Source organism: Plectropomus leopardus, chromosome 13, assembly GCF_026936395.1.
Source record: "Plectropomus leopardus strain MGB_pleo_1.0 chromosome 13, ASM2693639v1, whole genome shotgun sequence".
Lineage (NCBI taxonomy): Eukaryota > Metazoa > Chordata > Actinopteri > Perciformes > Serranidae > Plectropomus > Plectropomus leopardus.
Window position 1 is genome coordinate 7,203,226 of NC_142188.1, and position 22,230 is coordinate 7,225,455.

The following is a 22,230-nucleotide window of genomic DNA, read 5'->3' on the forward strand; positions in this document are numbered from 1 at the left end:
TTCATAGCATCCAGATGTTTCTTGTTGGACAGCTTAATGTTTTTTTTCCTTGGAACTGACTTTGGCATTTAGTATATGAACTAAAAAAAACAGTGAATGTTATGTTATTATCCAGGCGCATTTCCTCAAGTAGCATTTTCTGAAAACTGACTTTGTAACCATAAAAAGTGCGACTAAGTGGCTTTTTTTTTTTTAAATGTCTGGTTTCTTTCAGTGTGCGTGTGTGTTGTTTTTGTATCCCTATGCTGTTCTAATATTTGCTTTATATTCCGTATGTACTTCATGCAACAGATATTTCCCCTCGGAGTATTGACGGGTCATTCATCCAACACTCCCTTGTGTATATAAACAGCCAATGAGTCCACACACACACAAAGTCCACCTCTCATTCATCATCAGTGGAGTAAACACCACAAACTCAGTCTCATTTTCCTGTTTCCCAGCTCTAGGAGACAGATATTCATGATATCCTAATTTCACTGTAGTATGTTATTGTTTTGGGGGCTTGCTCTTCAATAAAAGCCAGCTAATCAGTGTAGTTTAATAATTAATTTAATCATGAACAGAAATAAAAAATATCCCCACTAATTTAAATCAGGCTCTCAGAAAAAGTAAAAGTCCCCCTTTATGCAGAAATGTGCATTACTATAGTTGTTTTATATTGATGTTTTACTATGTGCAATATGGCACAAGAATACTGTTTTCACATTAATCTGCTGAAAGATAAAGTTGGTCTGTGCTCACTTTAAATCTGAGTTTAGCTTAACTTAACCCTTAGGGCCCACTTTAATATTACACACTCATATCATACTTTTATTTTTTTTAACCAACATTGGTCCTAATCAGAAATATTAAAAATTAATTACTTTTCAGAATTTTAACCCTTCAAATGCCAGGGTTTTGTCATGATGCTACTATGTTTTTAGATTAAAAAACAAACACAAAAATAGATTATTTTCAATATGCTACATGCTAAGTAGATCTTTTTTTATTATTTATTATAGCTTGGGACATGTCGGTGATTTGTAGTAACACTGATTGTGACAGTGCATCTAGTGGAAAAAGTATGTATTTTCTCTATATGCCAAATATGGTAAAATTGACATAATTGGATGGAAAATAGTAAAAAATTAAAATTCCAAGGCAAAAGCCCAAAAATACACTCACAAATAAAACAATGCGTGTTTTTATACTTTGCGGGATCAAAAATTGCAGTTTGAATGACTTTCAATGGCGCATTTTTATTTTACACTTAACAGCATGAATGTAACTATTTTGTTTACACAGTTTATTTTCGACTTATTGTAGGAGCTGAGCTGGAAATTACAAAATGAAACAAAAATACACAGTCTTGCCAAAATTTCTGCCATATGCATAAACACAAATGCGCCAAACGCTCCATAAGGCTTCAACATCTGACTGCTTATTGATTATTATCGGTCCAAAATCAGCCTGTAGGCCTGAACTGGTGTGGCGCTGTAGACCGAGACAAGTTGTGAGATACACCCGGTACTAAGTGTGCATCAGGCGTGTGCAAAATGTGCATATTTCACACCTGGAGCACACCTGTCTACCACCTGGTGGCGTAGCATACGTAGACTACGCGCTCAAGTCTGCAGACGCACATTGGAAAAGTTTTCCAACAGCATATTGGGACGCGCCCATGATGTGCACGCGCGTCCGCACGTGCATATAACTTTTTAAAACATCTGCGCAATGGTTTGGTCAACCACGGTCGGGGTGTTTGTGTGTTTGTTACCGGGTTTTGACGGTGCATGGAGGTTTTTACAGACATTGTACACATTAGCCGTTTATAAAATGCGTCAGGCTCTGTTATGTGCTACACTGTAACGTAACAGTGTCCCTCCCCTCCGTTTTACAGGTGTTTTTTTGTTTTTGGAAAGCTAACTGAGCTAACGCTAACTACCTGCTAATGGCTGGACCAGCTCGAGCTGAAGTCTACGTGTGCACTGCTACAGTCTACTTTAAGGTAAGATTATTTTGTTTTTAATAAGTCACAGTGTTCACTTAAAGCCATGAATACTATGATTATAATTGATTGAGTGTTTATTTTTTGAACATTCTCCTTTTTACAGCTTTAAAATGTGACGATTTGCTTCTATTGTTTGTGTTGAATCACTTCAGATTAAATATCTTATTTGGACCTTTTTGGACAAATTTATGATATAGCTAACTTTAAGGTCTGGGAAGCAGTGATGACATTTTATATACTAAAAGATTAATCCATTTATAGGTCCAATAAAAGTACACTTGTAGGCTACTAATGAACAGATAAACGGGGAAAATGGTTGTTTGTTGCAGCTTTATATAGATTACAGTATATTTTTGTCAAGTTTGGCTGATTTTGTTGTGGCTCTTTTGTAAAACACAAACCTGTCAAAGCTGTTTTGTCATTGCATTTCATGAACTGAGGTATTCTGGTTTTGTGTTGGTTGTTTTTGACTTTCACATATGTGGAAACTGGATTGGACTTCATGTCTTTCTCTGTCCTCTGCAGTGCTCGCTCAGTGCTCTGCAGTTTTGCTGACCTATGTATCTGCTTTCAGTGTGTTCATGTTGTCTATTAGAGCCCGACTGATATATCAGTCAGCAGATTTTATCGACTGATATTGGCCCATCACAGATATATCAGAATCGGCTTATATGTTGTCGGATATGTGCAACATGAAAAGTTTAATTTAACAGAACATAATGCAGAAAAAGAGTACATTAATCAAATTCCCAATAAAGTTTACAGGTTCAGTGTCATTTTTGACAATAATGTTTATTGTTAAACTGTAAAATATCCTGCCTGTTGCATTGCATAATTGCATTTATTTAATTTCAACTGATATATCAGTTTTGGATTTTTTTTGCACCTCAATGTCTATCTACTTTCTATTGTGCTGTTATGTGAAACATGCTGGTTATACTGGACAATGTGCTTCGCTGAGTTTACTGTTGGATTGATTAAGTCAAAAGCTACGACTGATAAGAATTTGTTATTTCTGCCGCCGTGCAGTGATCACTTTAAAGTTATTTATACATTTGATTTGAGAAGATGTGACTTGTTTCTAAAGGTTTTTATTGTAACATCAATCTAAGGTGTGGAACCTGAGGCAGATGTTTGCTCTAACAGATGTTATTGGTTGTTGGTTTGTGTGTCGGCAGTAATTATTGGAGTCTGTTGGTTTGGGTCTGTCTGACATTTTCATTTGTTATAGTATGGAAACAAAGATATTCACGCTAACATTACCAATAGATGCTCTCTATTCACGAGCCCCAGTAAGCCCTGACAATTTGTTTTAGTTTTTTAACCCATGCTTTGACCACTATGATACCAAATTTTGTAAAAAAAAAAGGCCTCTTAGTTGTCACTTTACCTGCCAATCCTGCATAAGGTGGGGTGTCATAGGACCTCTCTCTTACTGTCGTACTCACTTTCTCCCTCTCTGCAGTAATTTTCACTCCTCGGCATAGTGTTTTTACTGCGTTCAATGGCTGTGGCTGCTTTTAAATATGTATTGTAACGTGTGCATGTGAGCATTTGGTCTGTGAAACAGTCTCTAAAAACAAAATTATCTTAAACCTTAGGTAGCCTATAGCACTCACTGAAGAGTGTGGCATGTTTGTGTGTATTTATGTCAATATGTGTGTTATATGCAACACGTGAAGTTCCCATTCATAATATATTTTTGTGAAATTTTTCAAAAATTATTGAAGGTTGTTTGTAGAAGAGTTTCTCTTTATTTGGATGGTTATCAGCTCAAACTGAGGAACTACTGAAAGGGGAATGATGAGAAAAGCTTAGAGGAACTTTTACTTTATTTTTTTGTAGCACTGACTGAATAATTTTAGTTTAGTGTGTTTTTCACTTAGAAGTAATTCAAACATAATTTGTCTGAGTTTTCTGTAGATTTTGCTGTTCTGTTGTGCCTCAAAAAACCCATATTAGATCTTGTGCAAAGGAAAAGCATGCTGCTCTGACATTCAAACCTGTTGCACGTTTTTTAAATATCTATTTATTCATTTTGTAGAGCAGTATAATAATATAATAAAAAAACACCAACAGCAAATGCAGAAACAAACAAAACTGTGGCAATAATTTTCTTACTGGCAGTGTGGACGGATAGATTATCTGAGCTTCATACTTATTTACTCTGCTCGACTCAACCACCCTAAAACCTTTAAACAACCTCGCGTTTTGTCCCCTGCTTGAGTTCACCTAAATGTCTTAAAAATCTTGGCTTGGCATGGGTGATAAGAATGTAGTGCACAGAGAAATTTTCCTCCAAATTGGAAGAAAAGTAAAAACACCTGTCAAAAATAGACGCAAATAAAATGTAAATTGTTGCCGGATCTTTTGGTTATAAGCATGATTCTTTCTGTATCTTTAAAACATTTTCTCTGCTCGCCACAACAGTAAATACAATTTTCTTTTTTTAAGGAGGTCAATTTGTCTCTAATTCAAACCACACCACGCTGCGCTCCCCCCTCCTGAGTATCACGAAACATTCATCAGGCCTGACTCCCTGACCTCTCTGCATCCCCCCCGGCCAATCAGAATCAAACCAGACAGCGTCTCTCTGTCTGTAACTTTTGTACATGTACATAAAAGCCTCCTTTCCCTTCAAGAGTGCGTAAACCCCCAAAAGCCGCACTCCCCCTTAAAAAACCAACACTGGCACATGCACCCTCCTTCCTCCCTCCACCCCCCTCTATCACAACACTCCACATCCAGGTGATAAATGAGGTCGCCGCAGTGTGTGGTATCAGGTCAAAGGTCGTCCTAACAGTTCTTGTGGGGTTTGGAGGGCAAACTGAAGTCACTGGGACTTGGGTTACTGGTCTGGTCACAGTGCCGCCTCGATTCCCAGTGTCACCACCACAGCTCAGCACCAGTCAGAACCAGCAGAGGGAGACAGAGAATCACATAACTGCTCATTTCTTCCCAAACTATGACTGTGGTTCCTACAGATTACTGTGATGGATTTCTTTGTATTTCTGTGAGAAATGTGTGTTTATTTGCAAATGTCACATTTCATGGCATAAACTCTTTCAGTTGAACTATGTCAACTTATAAAAAAATATGTTTTGTTTGCTCTCTTAGAAGTAATATCACAAATGCATATTTATCAATAACTTTTTCAGTTCTTGGGGCGTACTTTTAGTGCTGAAATAGACATTTTTAACCAATACTATGAGGCAATCCCCCGGTCGTCCTGTCTTAAGGATTTAATTTAATTAATTAATTGAGGAATTTTATCTGAATAAAGAGTTTTCATACAAAAATACCAGCTTCTCAGTTAAGAGGGTTGGCTCCTAATTTTGAGAAGTGACGGTAATTTGGTTATTTTTGGGTTTTAGACTGTCGATTGCACAAAACAATCTAATCTAACTATCTAACAATCAGTTTGGGAAGAAACTGAGCTTTGTAGTTGGCAGATTAACTGATAATGAAAACAATCATTGCAGCTCTACTTCCCATAATATAAGACATGCACTTTCACCTCAAGAGAAATGAAGGGCGACATAGTGTATTTTTAGCTGCATGTCGCTGAATATCCTAAAAATTATAAGCTCTGTATGCAATATTCAACCACCATTTTGTGGTGTATAGATGTAGTATTATTTTGCATCCCATCATCCCCGAGTAATCCAGCTGCCACCTGAAGCACCATGAACTTACTCTTTTTGAAAAGTGTTTTTTGCACTGTTGTTGTATACTTCAGGGTGCTCCTTTTCCTCTACTTTTGTGGTACAAAAGTCCAAGAATCTTCAAATGGAAAATACTGTTATTACAGTATGTCAGAAAGTACGCAGATAACACTTGAGTGTATGGTCTTAGCTACTTCTCATTCTTTGTCTCGGCTTTTGTCGTCGTCACGGCAGCTGAATGTTCATCCATCATCTGTATATGGTGGCCTGCCCAAAGCCAAGTTTGCCAATTAATCGATCAGCTAGTCGATGGAAAACCATTTTGATAATCAATTAGTCCTGTAAGTCATTTTAAAATGACTCAAAAAGGGCAAACAACTTAGGGATCCTGCTTCTTAAATGTGATTATTTCATAATCTTAAATTAAAGGAAAGTTAATGTCTTTGTATTTTGGACCGTTTGATGCACATTGAGCAATTTAAAGAGGTCACATTTGGCTGCAGGAAATTGTGATGGCCATTTTATCGACTTTTTTTCTCTTGTGGTTTTGGACTTGTGATTAATCAAAACTGAGAATCTCTTTGGTACCATTTCTCTTTCTCCTCTTCATGTTGGGCCGTTGACCAAGAAATTGTTACTTAAGCAGTGGGACAGCAGGTCAGAAAATGCTTAAGTGTGCTACTTTTGAGTGTGTGTGTGTGTGTGTGTGTGTGTGTGTGTGTGTGTGTGTACACAGGGTCAGCACTGAGGTCATCAGTGTTTAGTCTGTGTTTTTCTCCAGAGTGGCGACTCCAGCTTTCTGTCCGTGTTGCAGAGATTTATAGCTATACCTTCTGAACAAGGACCTTCTTGGTGATGATGTGTAAAAAAAACAAAAAAACTGCTCTATGCACACACGTATGTACAGTTCATACACCTCCATGTTCAATGGTAATCCTTTTTCGCTATCAAAATATAAACCTAAGCACACCATAAAATAAAAAATAGGTATTTTAAACACTAATGTGTCATTATGAGATTGATTTTGGTATCATTTTATTATAACTGGAGAGAACTGAGATTATGGTAAATCAAAGTAGTCTTTGAAAAAAATCTTGAGATAAAGATTAAACTTCAAACAAACAACAAGGATGATTTTAATTTAGTCAAGATAACTTTAATAACATTTCTTCTTCTTAAGCCCTAATAGAATACTAACACAAATACCTAAATCCTCATACTCGTGTCCAGCTCGTCCCCCCCAACAGCTTGCAGGACTATCAAAATACACACTGGCTGTCACACACAGCTTGGCCTCCGTGGCTCCAGCAGGCGTAGTAATGGTTCTGGGAGCCAGACTCTCCTGTCTCCGTCGCCAGGCCCCGGCTCCAGCCCTGCGTGTGCGACAGCAATTTCCTAAAGAATCCACAGAAAGCGCAACACTTTTCCTTTTATTTTTACAAAAACACCACCGACCCCCCCCTCTACAAACACAGACACACATGCAGAAACACACATAACACACAACCACTTCAGTGAAACACAGAACAGTCACTTGCAATTACAACTCATCGAAGAGTATGATATACAGTCCTGTCAAATAGCCAGCAGGCCCTTAAGGGAAGCAGAGGGTCATTTTTTCTTGTTTGACCAGACTCGGTCTGTCTCTCTGCCTTATTTTGGAGATATACATGCATATAAACTCTGAGAAAAATACAAAAAATTCACCAATTTGTTAATTGTAAATTTAAGAGCTTAATTATTTGAAATATGAATTTTGTCGCTAAACTCTGCTGTTAACAATGTTTGGCTCAGTTTTTGCCTCAGCCCATTTCACGTCTTGCCCCAAATGTTATTGCAAATGTAATGATATACTATGCAGCATTTTCCTAAAAAACAATGTATGACTCATTCAGAAATAATCCCGCTCAATCCTCACTTATGATCTACTGGAAGGTGTGTTTTCCTGTGGAGACAGTGCTCAGGACGTTTATGGGTGCGTGTCCCCACAGCGCTCAGATGAGGTCAGGGCTTTATAAAAGGTAGCGACCGGGCGGCAGACCGTAAGCAGCAGGCATCAAAGAGACAGCGCTGAAAAAATGCAAATATAGCAAAGTGAAATGTCAAACAAGAGTGAATCTGAGTTTGGAGAGCGTGTTTATAACAGTAACCCACAGTCCTGCAGAGTATACCTTTAAATGTGTTGACTCCAGTCCAGTCAATGTGTGATTCCCTTGTCAGATTTATTTTATTTTTGATTTTTAGAGGCATTAGAAGGTATAATAATTCACTAAGAACTTTTATCCTTTTTTTTAAACAGTTAAAAACCCATTAAAATTAGGTGGCAGACTCATTTCCCATGGCTAGTATAACAGAGCTGTGTACATGGATCTGCAGTAGATGAGTTTGCCCTATTTTTTTTCATCCTTTACTGTTATACCACCTTTGATGTCACAGACAGACCAGAAAACACGTTATTATAAACAATAGAAAGCAGCATGGAGGACAGTGAAAATGTTGGTGATGGGTGATAATTTATGAAGGCCCCTCAATGCACTGGGTCCACACGGGTGTCATATTTCCATAAATGCAACCTGAAGCTGATTGGAGCTGGAGCTTATAAATACCTGTGACTCCTGCAGATTTATTTGTCCGGGGAAAGAATCCCATGAATTCAAAAGCCAGACATTAGTTGGTGTTAGTGAGTTTTTTGTCCTGGGGGAAAGAGACTTAATTCACCCCAAAATAGCAACAATTAGAGGAAAGTATGTCTTTTTCTTCTATTGTATCCTATTCTAATCCTCTTGCAAGCCTTCAGACTTATTTTGCGACCCCACAGGGAGGTCCTGACCCCTGACTCGGGAACCATTGCCTTTAATTAAGCATTTGCAAATCTGGAGCTAAATTCATTTTCTTTCCTGCATCTGTTAATAGGCTGAAATGGAAGCAGAACAAAAACACACTCTCCAAATGCCTGATATTAAAAAAAAACATTTAAATGATGTTGATGATGCACATTGCTGCACTGTCAATTTTAAGGGCCCAAATGGTATTGAAAATAATTTATAAAAAATGATGTGTGATTGTTGATTGCTTATCTACAATGATGGAAAGCCCCCATCACATGTATGCTATCACGTTACACACATCAGAAGGTCCAAACATTTGCAATTATTCCTGACAGATCTGACATAAACAGCTTATCATCTCTGTCTAAAGCCTGCTGTAAACAAATCCACTGGTGATCAACCAACCTGACTTAATCTCCCACTTAGATTTCCAAACAAACCCACCACACACACACACACACACACACACACACACACACACACACACACACACACACACACACACACACACAAACGCTTCACAGATCTTAAGTCTCGAGTCCGTCAGCAGAGAACAAGCAGAAGTTTATGAGATTAGACGTTTGGCATCAACTATCAAAGCGAGCAACAGCAGAAACAGTGTTCTTTAAAAAGGGATCTGTGTGTGTTTTCGTGCATGTGGGTGTGTATGTTGTGTGTGCGAGAGGGTGGGGGTGTGTGTGTGTGTCGGGGACCCCATCTAAACAAGCCCCAACAGCCCCTTTGTTGGCGAGTTGCTCCAGGAGAGCGTGTTGATGGAACCGCATCGATGTTCGGATTAGGGCACGCCTCCGTGATCAAGTGCTCAAACACTAGATAAGAGCGACAGAAACACCCTTTAATCCTGGCTAACCCTTTTCTAAATAGGACGAGATCCTACCAGGCTCACTGGAGGGGAGGAGGGCTTTAAAGAGTAGCTCAAAGTTTAGCTTCAGTCTGCTTTGGATACTGAGATTTATTTTAAGAGAAAAGTAGAAAAAACGTCCCTGTTTTTGTGCCAAACTAACCATATTGTCATGTGTCCAGACATGATATGGTATCTTATGGCAATAAAAGAAAATACATGTGGAGCTGGTTATCGACACTGGTCAAAACAAGATACTTAGACTTAAAATTTAGTGTAGATGCTTTGTGTTTTTACTTTTAATTTCAGAGTTTAATCAGAGATTTAATTAGAAAAAAAAGTACCCAATTCAGAATTATGCCAGTCAAATTGGATGTGGTTGTTCATAACACATGGTTTCCATACAAAGTTTGTACGGGCTCCATGGGGTGCCAGTGTCACAGTGGCTTTCAAATAACATAGTAAACAAGCTAACAGCGGATACGACAGGTTGTAAATGTGCAACATGTTTTGCCGACGCTAAATATCAGACAAAAGCCAGAGACTTTATCATATGAGGTTGCTGTAAATTCACCTCTTCTGACCAGAGGGTCCCTCCTCTCTCCTCATCTGTGCTATTGCCGCATGTCTGCAGCACACATCACCTCCATGTATCAAAGAGCAGTATGGAAGTCAAGAGCGCTCACTCTGCAGCAAAATCTGCAGACCAAAACAACCCCAGAAGTACACAGCACGGAAAAATCTGACTGCTTAACTTGATATAATCTCAGTTGACTCAGTTGGGTCTCCAACTGACTTTAGGGACGCAGCCCTCATAGGTTGTTGATGCAAGTAGCTTGCTGCGACCCAAGTTAACATTTATTGTTAAGAGGTGACTTAGTGGCTGTAGTTATTATGATGGGAGTAAAGGAGGAGATCTGGTGATGAAGTATTGTTGTATCAAACAAACACAGGACTTACACAGAGGAGGCCACTTTTCATGTTCAGTGTGTAACCAAAAGTCAACCTTAACATACATCATGCAAAAAAGTTACATAACAAACAAACCTGTTTTAACTCAAACTATGATCCTATTCCAAAGCCAGCATAGTACTTTTGGTGCCCTTTTGGCCAGTCCTGAACCGTTTTTACAGTGTGGCATGGTGCATTGTCCTGCTGGGGTGGCCACTGTCAATGGGGAGTGCTGTTGCCATGAGAGGTTTGTACTTGGTCTGCAACAGTGTTTGGGTGGTTGGAACGTGCCAGGTGGCATCTACGTAAAAGTTGGGAATCCAAGGTGTCCCATCAGAACAATGCATCGTAACGAGATGGTCAGTATTATTCACTTCGTCTGTGAGTGGTGTTAATGTTTTGGCTGATCAGTGTATGTCGCTTTGGGAGTCATTTTCAGCGTTTTCTTTTGTCAAGGCATGAGGACATGATGAAATAAATATTTTAAAGCTTTTTACTGTGTAGTTTTCTGCTATTATTTTAGTATCATCTTTACACAGTGCAGCCATTGGTGGTGTATTCTGCACTGCACGGTGATCATTCGGCAGTTAGGAGAATTGTAAACAAATTAAAAAGTATGTGAAGCCATATATTATTCTCTCATACTACATTTTAGTCTTTTCGTATTGTCTTGTAGTAGAAGAGATCTGAAGCTGTTGAATAGTTGGTGGTAACAGCTGACTCCTACTGGCAAATAGATGCTTTTCACAACTACCATGTTGTGCATGGTACCTCAAGGTCAAGAATTTATCTTGAAACCGTACTTGATTGTGATCAGGATCAGCCTGTGATTGTGTTAAAAGCAAATCAAATCTCTTTGTGTCTTAGCCACACTCCTTCTACACCCATCCACAGTTTTGATTTTGCATCCTTTCTCAATGTCAAAGTGTCCTACTTTGCCACTGAACATCTAATTTTAAGGTAATTGAAGGAACAACCAGTGCTGTCGTGTTGCTGTATTTACATTGTTAGATGTGTTGTGTCCAACCGTTGCAGTTTCACATTAGTATACTAGTACACTAGATTAAAGTTTTGCTGGTGTCTTTCAGGTGTCGTAGCTTGCGATCATGTCTCTCAAATCTCATGATCCAATACCATCCAGCACTTTTAAAAACACTCCTTTTTCTTTTCAGTATAGGTGAGAAATGACAGTAGGGAGAGACACACTCGATTAAAGGTATTGGTGTGTGTGTGTGTGTCAGATATTTTTTTCTCCTTTACAGGATAATAGACAAAAAAGAAAACCTCCAATTCATTTCCAACTTTAGGTCCCCCTTTCTCTCTCTCTCTCTCTCTCCATTTTCATTTTCACCCCTGGTTTCGCACAATTGTGCCACAAAACTGTTGAAATTGGATGTTAAAATACCTTTGCTTTAGCAACCTGTCAGCTTCAGGCTGACGTGTGAAAAGGTAATACAGGCTAGGCTTTACTCTCGCTGAGGATGCCCCCCTCAAACCCATTCTTACTGCATCAATAACCGCACCAACACCAACACCATCCTCCAAACCACCCTAAACCACAAAGACCACAACCCAAGTGTTTTAGAGGGAAAAAATCCTGCGAGGAGTTTTTTATTGATAACACTCGAGTAAGGTGATTTGCTTGTTTGTCTGGTTGCCAGAATGACAGAATATCCAAATAACAGGGAATAAAAAATATTAAAAGTGATAAATTTATTTCCCACCGGCATCACGTCTGCAGAAGGAAATCTACCGGGATGGACCATCAACAGTAACGTCTTCTGATGTTATTCAGCACAATAATCCCGCAGGAAATGTTGATATCCAATATTAATAAAGTAGTGGATGAGTTTTCTGTCAGTCGACTAATTGATTAATTACCACAATTTTGATAATTAATTCAGTGTTAGAGTAATTTTTAAGCAAAAATGTGGTCTCTGTAGGAAGTCTTTTTGGCTTTGGACTGTTTGTTGGGCAAAATAAGCAATTTGAAGATGTCATTTTGGAATCACCTGGAATATTGAAGGACATTACGTGATGTATGAATCCCTTTTAGTCTGTAAATATTTTTTTTAATAGAAGTTTTGGCACATTTTACAGACAGGTGAAGTTGCTACTCCTGTCTTTGGTTTTACTTGCAAATGTGGTTGTATTTCAGCGTGAACAGTTAAACTTTAGGGCTGTATTAGAATTGTATCTGCACAAACCCATAGTGCACATCTTAATTAACATTAAAGGTGTGAATGTCCACTGGAAACACTAATGAAGCATTTTTAGTTCATCCTCCTTGTCCTTTCAAAATTCATTGACTTGAAACACTCAATTAGGATGACACGAGCCGTTGACAAGAAAAACGGCAAGTCATTACATCTCAAACATGACAACCCCTGAGCGCCCTTACAAACAAGGATTGTTAATTCTTGTGTCTAGATTAAAAACACCTGTTGGTAAACAAGACAATTATTCTGCTCAGTCCAATGGGGAGCGCCGCGTTAATCATACATGCATCCTCCCCTGTTAAAAGGCAACCTGATATTCCCCCACTGAATTCTCACTGATTAACTCGATACTCCTGACTGTTTAAAATTCATCCCACCAATGAGCAAGAAACTGATCTCCTGTGTGTGTGTGTGTGTGTGCGTGTGTGTATATATGTGTGTGTATACAATTGTGTTCTTTCCCCAAGATCCTGGAAAGTGTATGCATAAAATATCCCAGTCCCCGGCGTCAGCACAATTAGCTGTTAAATAAAATACCTACTCCTCGACGCTTTCGCAACATTTTAATTAGACAAACCAGCTGAAGTGAGGGCCCGTTTTAGTAAAATAAACAGCCCTGTTTGCCAAGAAAAAGCTCCCTGGGGGGAAAGGCACTAAGTGAGGTTGCTTGGGGCAGGAAATGGGAAGATAGCAGCAGTTTACCCGAGGAGCTAAAACATGTTTGTTTCCCGGAGAATGAGAAAACGTTGGAACACTTTCTTTAGCCACCGGCGTTTTAAAGAACCTTTTCCGTCTCTGTACCATCATGTGTCAGCAGCTTCTTTAAGCATCTGCCTCAGTGGTACGTCAGGTTCATGACTGTTCAGGTCCTTGTGTATATTTGGATACTTAAGTTACAGGACAAGATTTCAGGGTTAATGAAGTCTCATTATTAACAAATATCTAAAAAAAGATGAGTTGTGTGATGAAATAGTAATTTTAATACACTTGAGGGAAGACTGACAGTATACTATAGTGCAGACTAAACACACTATATTGTCTGCTTATTTAATTTACTAAGTATTTTTACTGTATTTATATTGATTGTTTACATCAGTGGTTCCCAACCTGGGGGTCCCGACCCACATGAGGGGTTGCAAGAGCTTCAAAGGGGGTCTGACGGGGGTCTTCTTGATTTTAATGGTTGTAAGAAATAAAAAATATATACAATTTAAAAAATATAGTAGACCTAGGTATATGTTATATTGTATGTTATATCCACCCCCTGATGGTGAGTGTGCTACTTTCTTTCAGTATTTTAGACTAATAAATTTATCAGTCTAAAATGCTGAAAGTAAAGAAACCCACTAAATTTTAAGATATGTAATATTCTCACACCTATTTCCCTGAAATACACCTGTACACCTTTTCAATTCAACTTTATCTCACCCAAACTGTTTTGGTTACCCTTGCTCGTAATCTAGTTAGTAAGTCCAGTGTTCAAACAACCACCAGCTGCTCATTGGTCAAAATAAATCCTTAATTCAACAAGTTAGATGTAAAAAGCATGCTGTTATTGCATAGTCTCTCTCTGTTGGCTGCTGGCGGTGCATGCTGTGCACTACATACAATGATTAATAAAAAGAGGAGCTCCTGTATTTATAACGGTATTGAAAATAATACCTGCGAGATTTCGAAATACCCTGGTATACTGTAATACCGTGATACTGTTTTACTGCCAGAGCTTAACGTATATCGTAGCATTTCATTAATTTCCATGAAGAAAACTACATTTTATGGATACTTTTTAAGTTTAGACTGTTTTTCAAGATATAATCTTAAACACAACAAAGAAGACCTGAACAATCTATATTTACACAAAGCCTTCACTCTCTGTTGAACAGGCGTGACCAACAAAATACAGACAAAGAATTGTCAGAAAAAAAATCCCAAAAATGTCAGCAAAACTCGTTTCGGATCTAAATGTAACAGGAAATAATATACTCATACTAATTCATACTAATTCATCCGAATCTTTAATTTTCAACGACCTTCCTGCACTTATTGTGCTCACTATTTAGGTTAATTATGTACAGTTTTATCAGTTGTCTTGTTATTGTAATGCATTAACTGTATTATGAATTATCCATAAAACATGTCACTTAGCCAGGGGCCATCAATTTACTCAGTGATGGTCCACATCCAGGCAGCTACGAAGACGTCCTCTTGGGACTGAAGTTGAATTTAGTGTTTAACTGTCAGTTTGAACTGTTGGTTATTTCTTTTATAATTTTAGTTCTTTATAAAAAAAATCAGTGTTTCTACTCATGTAGATTTTTACTGAAGTATTACACGCAACTTGTTTCCAATAAAACATATTCGTGAATCAAGAGGATTTTGAATTTACGTTTGTAAAAAAGCGAAACCAAACATGATCGCTGCTCTAGAGAGCGTCACTGAATTGAGGGATAAGTTGGACGGATGAATTTATAATACACAAGTCACTGCCAAGATGCCAAATTGGCCGTCTCATAGTGACAGTATGTAATAACATTATTCTTGGTAGTCGTTTTAAAAGTTTTCATCGCATGTAATCGTACGTGCACTTGAATAACAATAATTCTCGTTTTGTGAAGGATATTCGGGTACTCTGTGCGGCCCTGTCACCACCTTCACCTAATGTTAATGTTGTGTAACTCAGCTGAGCTGAACTGGATGAAGTCTAATGTCTAACAGATATTTTGAGACAGATTCGCTTACTCTGCCATAACAGCTCAGGCGGACGCACAAAAAACGGTTGCCGTAACATTATTTCTTCACCAGCAGCCATTTGCCTTTTCCAGCTTACATTTTCCAGCTTCAGTCTTTACTTTTCTGTATCATGCTACATATTACTAAAAATCTAGAGATGCTGGAGCTTTCAAACATTTCTTCTCCTGTTCAGATGCATTTAATACATCTATTGTTTAAATAAAAAAAAACCAAACATATATCCCTCGTGTAGTGCTATTTATCGATGTACATTGTTTTGGTGTGAGTTGTAGAGTGTTGGAGATATTGGCTGTAGTTTTAATATAAAACTGAACAAAAAAGAAGATTGAAAAAGTAAAATAAGAAGAAAAAGTACATAAATAAATTGGAAAAACTCAGTAGCAATGTTTTTTTTCTTCCAGAATTCACAAGCTAGTTACTCAGGATAATAAGATCATAAGATAAGATAAGATAATAAGATAATAAGAGCTTATTTTGAGCAGTTTCGTGTAAAAACTATTTTTTTTCTTCGGAACTACTCCTGCCAATCAATTACCGTGCAGGAGGAGGCGTGCATCTGCTCACGGACGACAGGCTCGTGCTCGTGACGGTGTGAGATGATGTCCTTCTCCTGAGCTAGCAGCAGATGCATGCTTCCTGTTGATACAGTTTGCGTGTGTAGTTTGATAGAAAGAAAATAGTTTATGAACATGAAACTGCTCATAACAATGTCTGTATACTATCTTGAGTAATTGGGTCATGATTTCTGGTAAGTGACACTGCTGTTGAGTTTTTCAAATGTATTTTTTGGCGCTTTGAGCACCACGAGCCGAGTGCCATTTGTTTCCATTATAATGTAGAGAAGGCTGACATCTCCAACACTCTGCAACTCACACCAAAACAAGCTAGACTGATAAACAGCAGTACAGGTAAGAGTTAAAATATGTATTTTTGTATTTTAAAATACCTTTAAAATGTGTGATATGGAGGCTGAATGGGGAATCACCGCCACGCATTTTGTGTTCTCACAGATAAGAGCTCAAGATTTACTTTCACACCTCAGGGAGTGACTCTGCTTTGTGCTCATGATGCGCCTAAATGAGATTTCTCCTGAAATTACTCCTCATTCCTCCTCTTCCTTCCTACTTCTTCATCTCAGTCTGAGGGAATAAAATCCCCATGTTTCCCTTTATCTTTGTTGTATGCTTGAATTTTAGCCAGTTAATTATACCCCTCATACCTCTATTGTTTCATCCTTGAACCTCTCCAAACTCTTGTACTTTGATTTGGAGCATGTCATGTAACTGTTTTTCATCTCTTGTCAGCTATTCTCACTTCTTTGCTCCATGGAGAGCGTTTTTTCTCAACATCTTTGATTCTCAGTCTCTCCTTTGCGTTCCCATTTCTCTCCTCTTCCAGACTTCTCCTTAAAGTGACAACTGGCATAGTGTCATATGTGTAATCACGTTGTCGGGGCCATTTTCAAACATTGTCAATTGTTTTGTTCCATAGAGGCTGTAAGGAGGGAAATATGTTAGAGCTTCAAGAATCAAACTTGTCAACACGCATGTAGGAGAACATCTTGCAGCGTCATGGGTGTCTGTGCGTACGTGTGCAAATATGTGCAGAAATACGGTTTACTAGTTTAAATATTTACATTTATAATTCAGGATATCCAGTTTCAGTTTTGTTTGTGCTTCTGTGTTTATATTTCTAACATAACAGTATATAGGAAACAGGTAGTTCCTGCATTTTTACCTGAAACTCTGAACTGATAAATCCAGCCAAAATATACACGGCTCAACACTAATGTTTAAAAGTGGTGGCCAGGCATCAGCTTTTGGGTTCTGAAATGTGGACATTTCACCTCATATTTTGAGTAATTAAGATACTACGCTATTATAGGCCAGCTTAATAATGAGAATATGACATAATACTTTATACTTTGCGTTTTATGTGATACTTTACATAATTACAATCTTAAGTGTTTTCAGTGTTCATGTCCACCCTCATTTTCGTGTTTTTGGATATAGTGCAGCTGTTATGTTATTCACAGATTCCTAAAAAAATGAATCCAGAAAGTCACTGCAAGACTTCAGAGAGACTCCACAAATTTCCTTTTTGTTTTTTGTTCAGGTTCATCTGGTTCTTTGTCAGCTGAACCAATTTGCACCTTTGTTTGCGATGTTGACACGTTCGTCAAACTTTTCAACTTACAGTCAAACAGTACGTATTTAATTAAACTTCATTACAACAGTAGTTTATGTAACTTTATGTTATGGCAGTAGCTACTTTATTTGCAATAGTGGTTCATGTAATAATGTACTTTAGTAGTTTAGAGGAGATTTTAAAATCTTGAGATATATATTGTGTATCGTGATATTGCCTAAAAATATTGTGATATTATTTTAAAGCCATATTGCCCAGCCGTACTGGAAACCCTACTGTCCCTGATATATGCTGGACAAACTCTGTGACCTGTGGGTAATAACGATAATTGGTCTCTCTCGTTCCACCCGACCCACCGACTCCTCAGTGCTGAAGTTTCCTTGAGCAACACACTGAACCTGCTCCAGTGTTAGCACACCTCTCCCCTCTGATTACTTCTGACATGACACTGAACACGCTTTTAACTTATGCATGATGCTATGATGCTGATTGTCTTCCTGTTTCAGAGAGTTGTGTTCACATCATGTCCACTGGGGGGCAGTATAACCCCAGTAGAAAGTCACTGGTGAGCCCACAAGAACTCCCCCTGGATGCCCTCAGGATTAGTGTTAACCTCTGAGGGACGCAGTGGAGGGAAAAGTCACTTACACCAAGTGTGTCAACGTTTTTATTTGTTAAAAAAAAAATCTGAGTGAAAGCTCTAATAAAGGAATAAAGGCCATCAGACCTGTAAGTTACATTAATTCTGCAAAAAATAAATTATTGCAGTTCTGTGAAATGGAGAGAATTGTAAAATAGTCTGTTTTGTTCACTGTAGATTAGTCCAAGTCCAGTTTATTGATGTATTTTATCCAGAATATTGTTTTTATGGCGCTTTTATTAGTGTTATTAGTGAGTCGACAGTGAAGTGTGAGGGGAAAGATAAAAGAGCCAGATAGATTTTAATACTAGGTGCAACATATACTAACTTATAACTCGGAGAAACTAACAGATCAGACCTGGTCAAGGTCATGTTATGTTGATTTTTGTATCTTTTTGAGGAATGCATCTTCTAGTTTTGAGCTTCTGGAGTTTCCACTTTAAGACTTTCCCTTCTTTATTCTCTTTCCTCACTTCCTCCCTCTCCACTTTTACTTTCTCAGTTCTCAGCGAGTGCGTCTCGTATCTCTCTGCAGCTATTTACAGCCACATAATACTAGCTAGATAAACTCTTTTGATGTACCGCAATCTCAGATCTCCTCTCTGTGTCTTTGATGGGAATAGGTTTAGACATGGCAATCAAGACGTATTCACGTGAAGGGCATTGATTGATTCTTAGATTATCTTTCAATGCAAAGTTTAGATTTTGTTCTTTAAAAGGGTTTATTTTTGAACATGGTCACGATCAGCTGTGTTTTCAGACAAAATAGTTTCCGTGATGGGAATTAGCTCCACAGTCAAAGTAGAGTGAATTTAGTTTCGGGAGTTCAGGGCTGCCCAAAGAAGGTTTGTGGCCTTTTTGAGAAATTATTTTTGGCCCTCTCATGGGCTCTTAAGTGTAACAAGATATTCTATTTTGTTGGTTTTTATTCAGCTTAATCATTTTTGAGTGATTTAGTGATTTTGAGAGTACTTTCTGAATCACAGGGCAGCTTTAAGATATATTTTGACACTGTAAAATTGACACAAAGATGGAAAATTGCTTCAGGAACTCACAAAAAACAATACAGACATTTCTCTTGGTGGCCGAGACGGAGCCCAATCTGCACTCACTATATTGACGAGACAACAGAACTGCATATCAAGGCCAAAAGGCAGGGCATATAAGAGACAGCGCAATGGGCATATCAAGCTGCAAGTGTAGGTTCAGCATCCGGTGACAGATATTGTTTTTCGATACCGTGTTCCTGAGAGAGAGTGAGGCAGAGAGAGATAGGGGTGTGTGATAGTTCGTCAGTCCAAACAGAGTCATAAAGCGCTGCATGGTTAAGCCTGATGAATTAATAACAGGGAGGCAGATGGGTCCCAGGGGCACTGTGGGAGCAGAGCAGCATGGAGAGCAGAGAGAACACACGTTGATATCACACACACACACACACACACACACACACACACTTTTCCATGTCTGTATGCATCCATATAAACAGTCAGGTCCTCATTTGCATCCATATAAAGTGTAGGACACAGAGAGACACATATGCATGCACTGAATACAGACAAACACTCACATGTCTTTTGCAGTCACTCAAGGTTAAAGTGAAACATTTAATTCATGATTCATGTCTCTCTTTTGGAAAATTTGACGCTCTACTTTGTTTACTTGACATGCAATTACAATGACAGCTCTTCTCACATTGACCAAAGTGTTGATAATATTATCTGCTGATGACCTAATGAAGGCCAGCGGAGGTCAAAACATTGACGAATAAACCCATCAAAAAGCATCGACGCAGCGCGCGGGTGTATTTTTCACCTTAATTGTTTTGTCTTTTGGATCAAGTTGTGAGTGCATATTTGTTACTGTACCTGCACACCCGTTATGTTTGAGATTGAGTGAGTGTAGCCGGTGCTGAGGTCTAATGATCAGCATCTGAATCACTTTAATTGCCGAGTTCAATTAAAGCTGCTTGGGGTTACAATTTATTGTTGTGAAGATGCACCAGTCTTATCGGGTTGAATCATAAAGTGGGGCTCCCATTACGCTCTTATTTTCTCATTATCTCCTGCTTTCCTTCATGACCTGGAAACGCCTGTTTTCCATCTTGCTGTCTATCCCAGTACTGTGGGAACATGTAGCTGTGGTTTTAGCTGCAGCACTTCCAAACACGTACAACAATATTATAAGGTGACATCAGTTACAGAAGTTAACATTTCTGTTGTCTCTGGCTAGTTTAAATCATGTATAGGAATTCTGTCTAATCTATTTTTAGTAATATCAGGCTCACTTGCTGCCATTTTATCCTGTGCATATGCATAATGCATGTCAACCTTGTCACCAGAAAAAATGTGGCATTGTACTTTCCTGCAATCCACAGATGTTGTTTTACATTTGCACATTATTATTTAGCAGATACTGTGAAACTTTACATTTCAACAGTGCTGTAGTTAACGTGTGGTTCGGTTTAGCATGGTTCCCACACTCATGAAATTCCTGGAATAGTTATGAAATTAGAAAAACTGTTCTCCATCTATCGCCCGAATAAGAGCATGGCCTTGATGTTTACCAAAGTACCTGACTTTGCTGGTCTGGTCTTTTGCATATGAAGCTATGGTGGTATGATGGTGACGGGAACGTCTAATATGTGAGTAAAGATAATAAGCGCTAACAGTTTGCTTATTCACAAATCCCTCAAAGGTAGGTGTTTTTAGTCCCTACCCTTTTAAAATAAGTCATGGAAATGGGATGAATTATTATGGAAAAGTTATCTTGGCCCTCTGAGAGATGGTTTCCACACATATTTGATGGTAAATATGTGTGGAAACCCTGGGTTTAGGCACAAAACCCACTTGGTAATGGTTAGGAAAAGATCATGTTTTGTCTTAAAAAAACAAAAACAAAAAAAAAACGTGTTGTTGGGGCACAATCCCAGCTGGAATGGCAGCAACATCTTGGTAAAAATCAACTTCTATTCGCACCACTTTCCCAGCAGGAAAAAGATAGTGGCGTCTCAGTAAAGAAAACATTTTGTTCAATTTCAGTTAAATTTCAATATATATATTCAATTTATAAAGCCCAATATCACAATTCTCAATTTGCTTCTGAGGGCTTTACAACATTTGACCTTTCTCTGTCCTTCGACCACCACAGCGGATAAGAAAAAAATCCCCCAAAAAGCCCCTTGAATGGGGAAAAAATGATACTATCCTGGCTAGAAAACACCTCCATTAGGGGCCTAAAAAGCTGCTGGAAACACAACAGGCTGCTAAAACTGTTCTGGTTTTGTTGTTTGTTGGGGTCAGTGGTCCTCAGCTTGGCAGGCGTCTCATGTAGGTTACAAACCCTCTACCAAACGTAGCTCATATTCAGCATTTTCGAAATGCTGTTTTGTTACATATGAAGCATGCACACGTAACATAGTCATGGTTTGCAGAAATGCACAGTGCTAGTGTCTTTCTTCTGGCTGATCAATGATTTCCTGGTGATTAACATTTAAAGTCTCTCAGTACAGAATTATATTCCAGCTGCAGATACACCAGGAGGTCACTTACATTGCAAAACATGGTGTAATACATACAAACGGACCCACTAAGGCACTGATGTAGTTTAATGGCGGTTGTGGGCGCGAGCTGATGACACACCAGAATGAGGTGCCAGCGGAGGCTGTGTGGTAATTTACGATGGGCAGACAGGTCAAGGTTGCCGTGTAATCTTCTGTCTGATGGAGAGTATTAAGTGTGTGTGTGTGGTACTGTAAGTAGATGGTGTAAGGACATGTGTGCGCATAGGTGTAGATTTCGGCAAGGACGCAGGGGACACAGCCACCTCACTATTTAGGACGTGCATTTGCCATCCCACGGAAGTAGCAGAGGACTTTATCTTGACCATATTAGAGACATTTACACCATAAATTGATGCAGAAAAGGCACAAATTTGTGCAAAACCCTCCAAAACGAAAACAAAATGCTAGAAATCAAGTGTTTAATGCTCAAAATTTTCTGGCGGAGGGACCCCTGTTCGATATGGTTACACCCCAAGGCTGAAACAATACAAGCTTTTGTGTGTTTGTGTGTACAAGTAAAAGTATGATTGCTCGTTTGTTGAAAGTAAGCATTTCTGTTTTAGTAGTCTGAATAAGTCTCTTTGCTTTAAACTGTGCAATCTCTTGCTTTTTGA

At 38.6% G+C, this 22,230-nt stretch overlaps 1 long non-coding RNA gene across 1 annotated transcript in view; it reads left to right on the forward strand.

Annotated features, from left to right (window-relative positions):
• The window catches only part of LOC148187656 (uncharacterized), a 159,928-nt gene that overhangs the window by 21,608 nt on the left and 116,090 nt on the right, over positions 1-22,230 (forward strand). Inside the window, exon 3 of the long non-coding RNA XR_015778390.1 lies at positions 1,883-1,990. This is a non-coding gene — a long non-coding RNA (uncharacterized LOC148187656). The remainder of the gene's footprint in view (positions 1-1,882; positions 1,991-22,230) is intronic.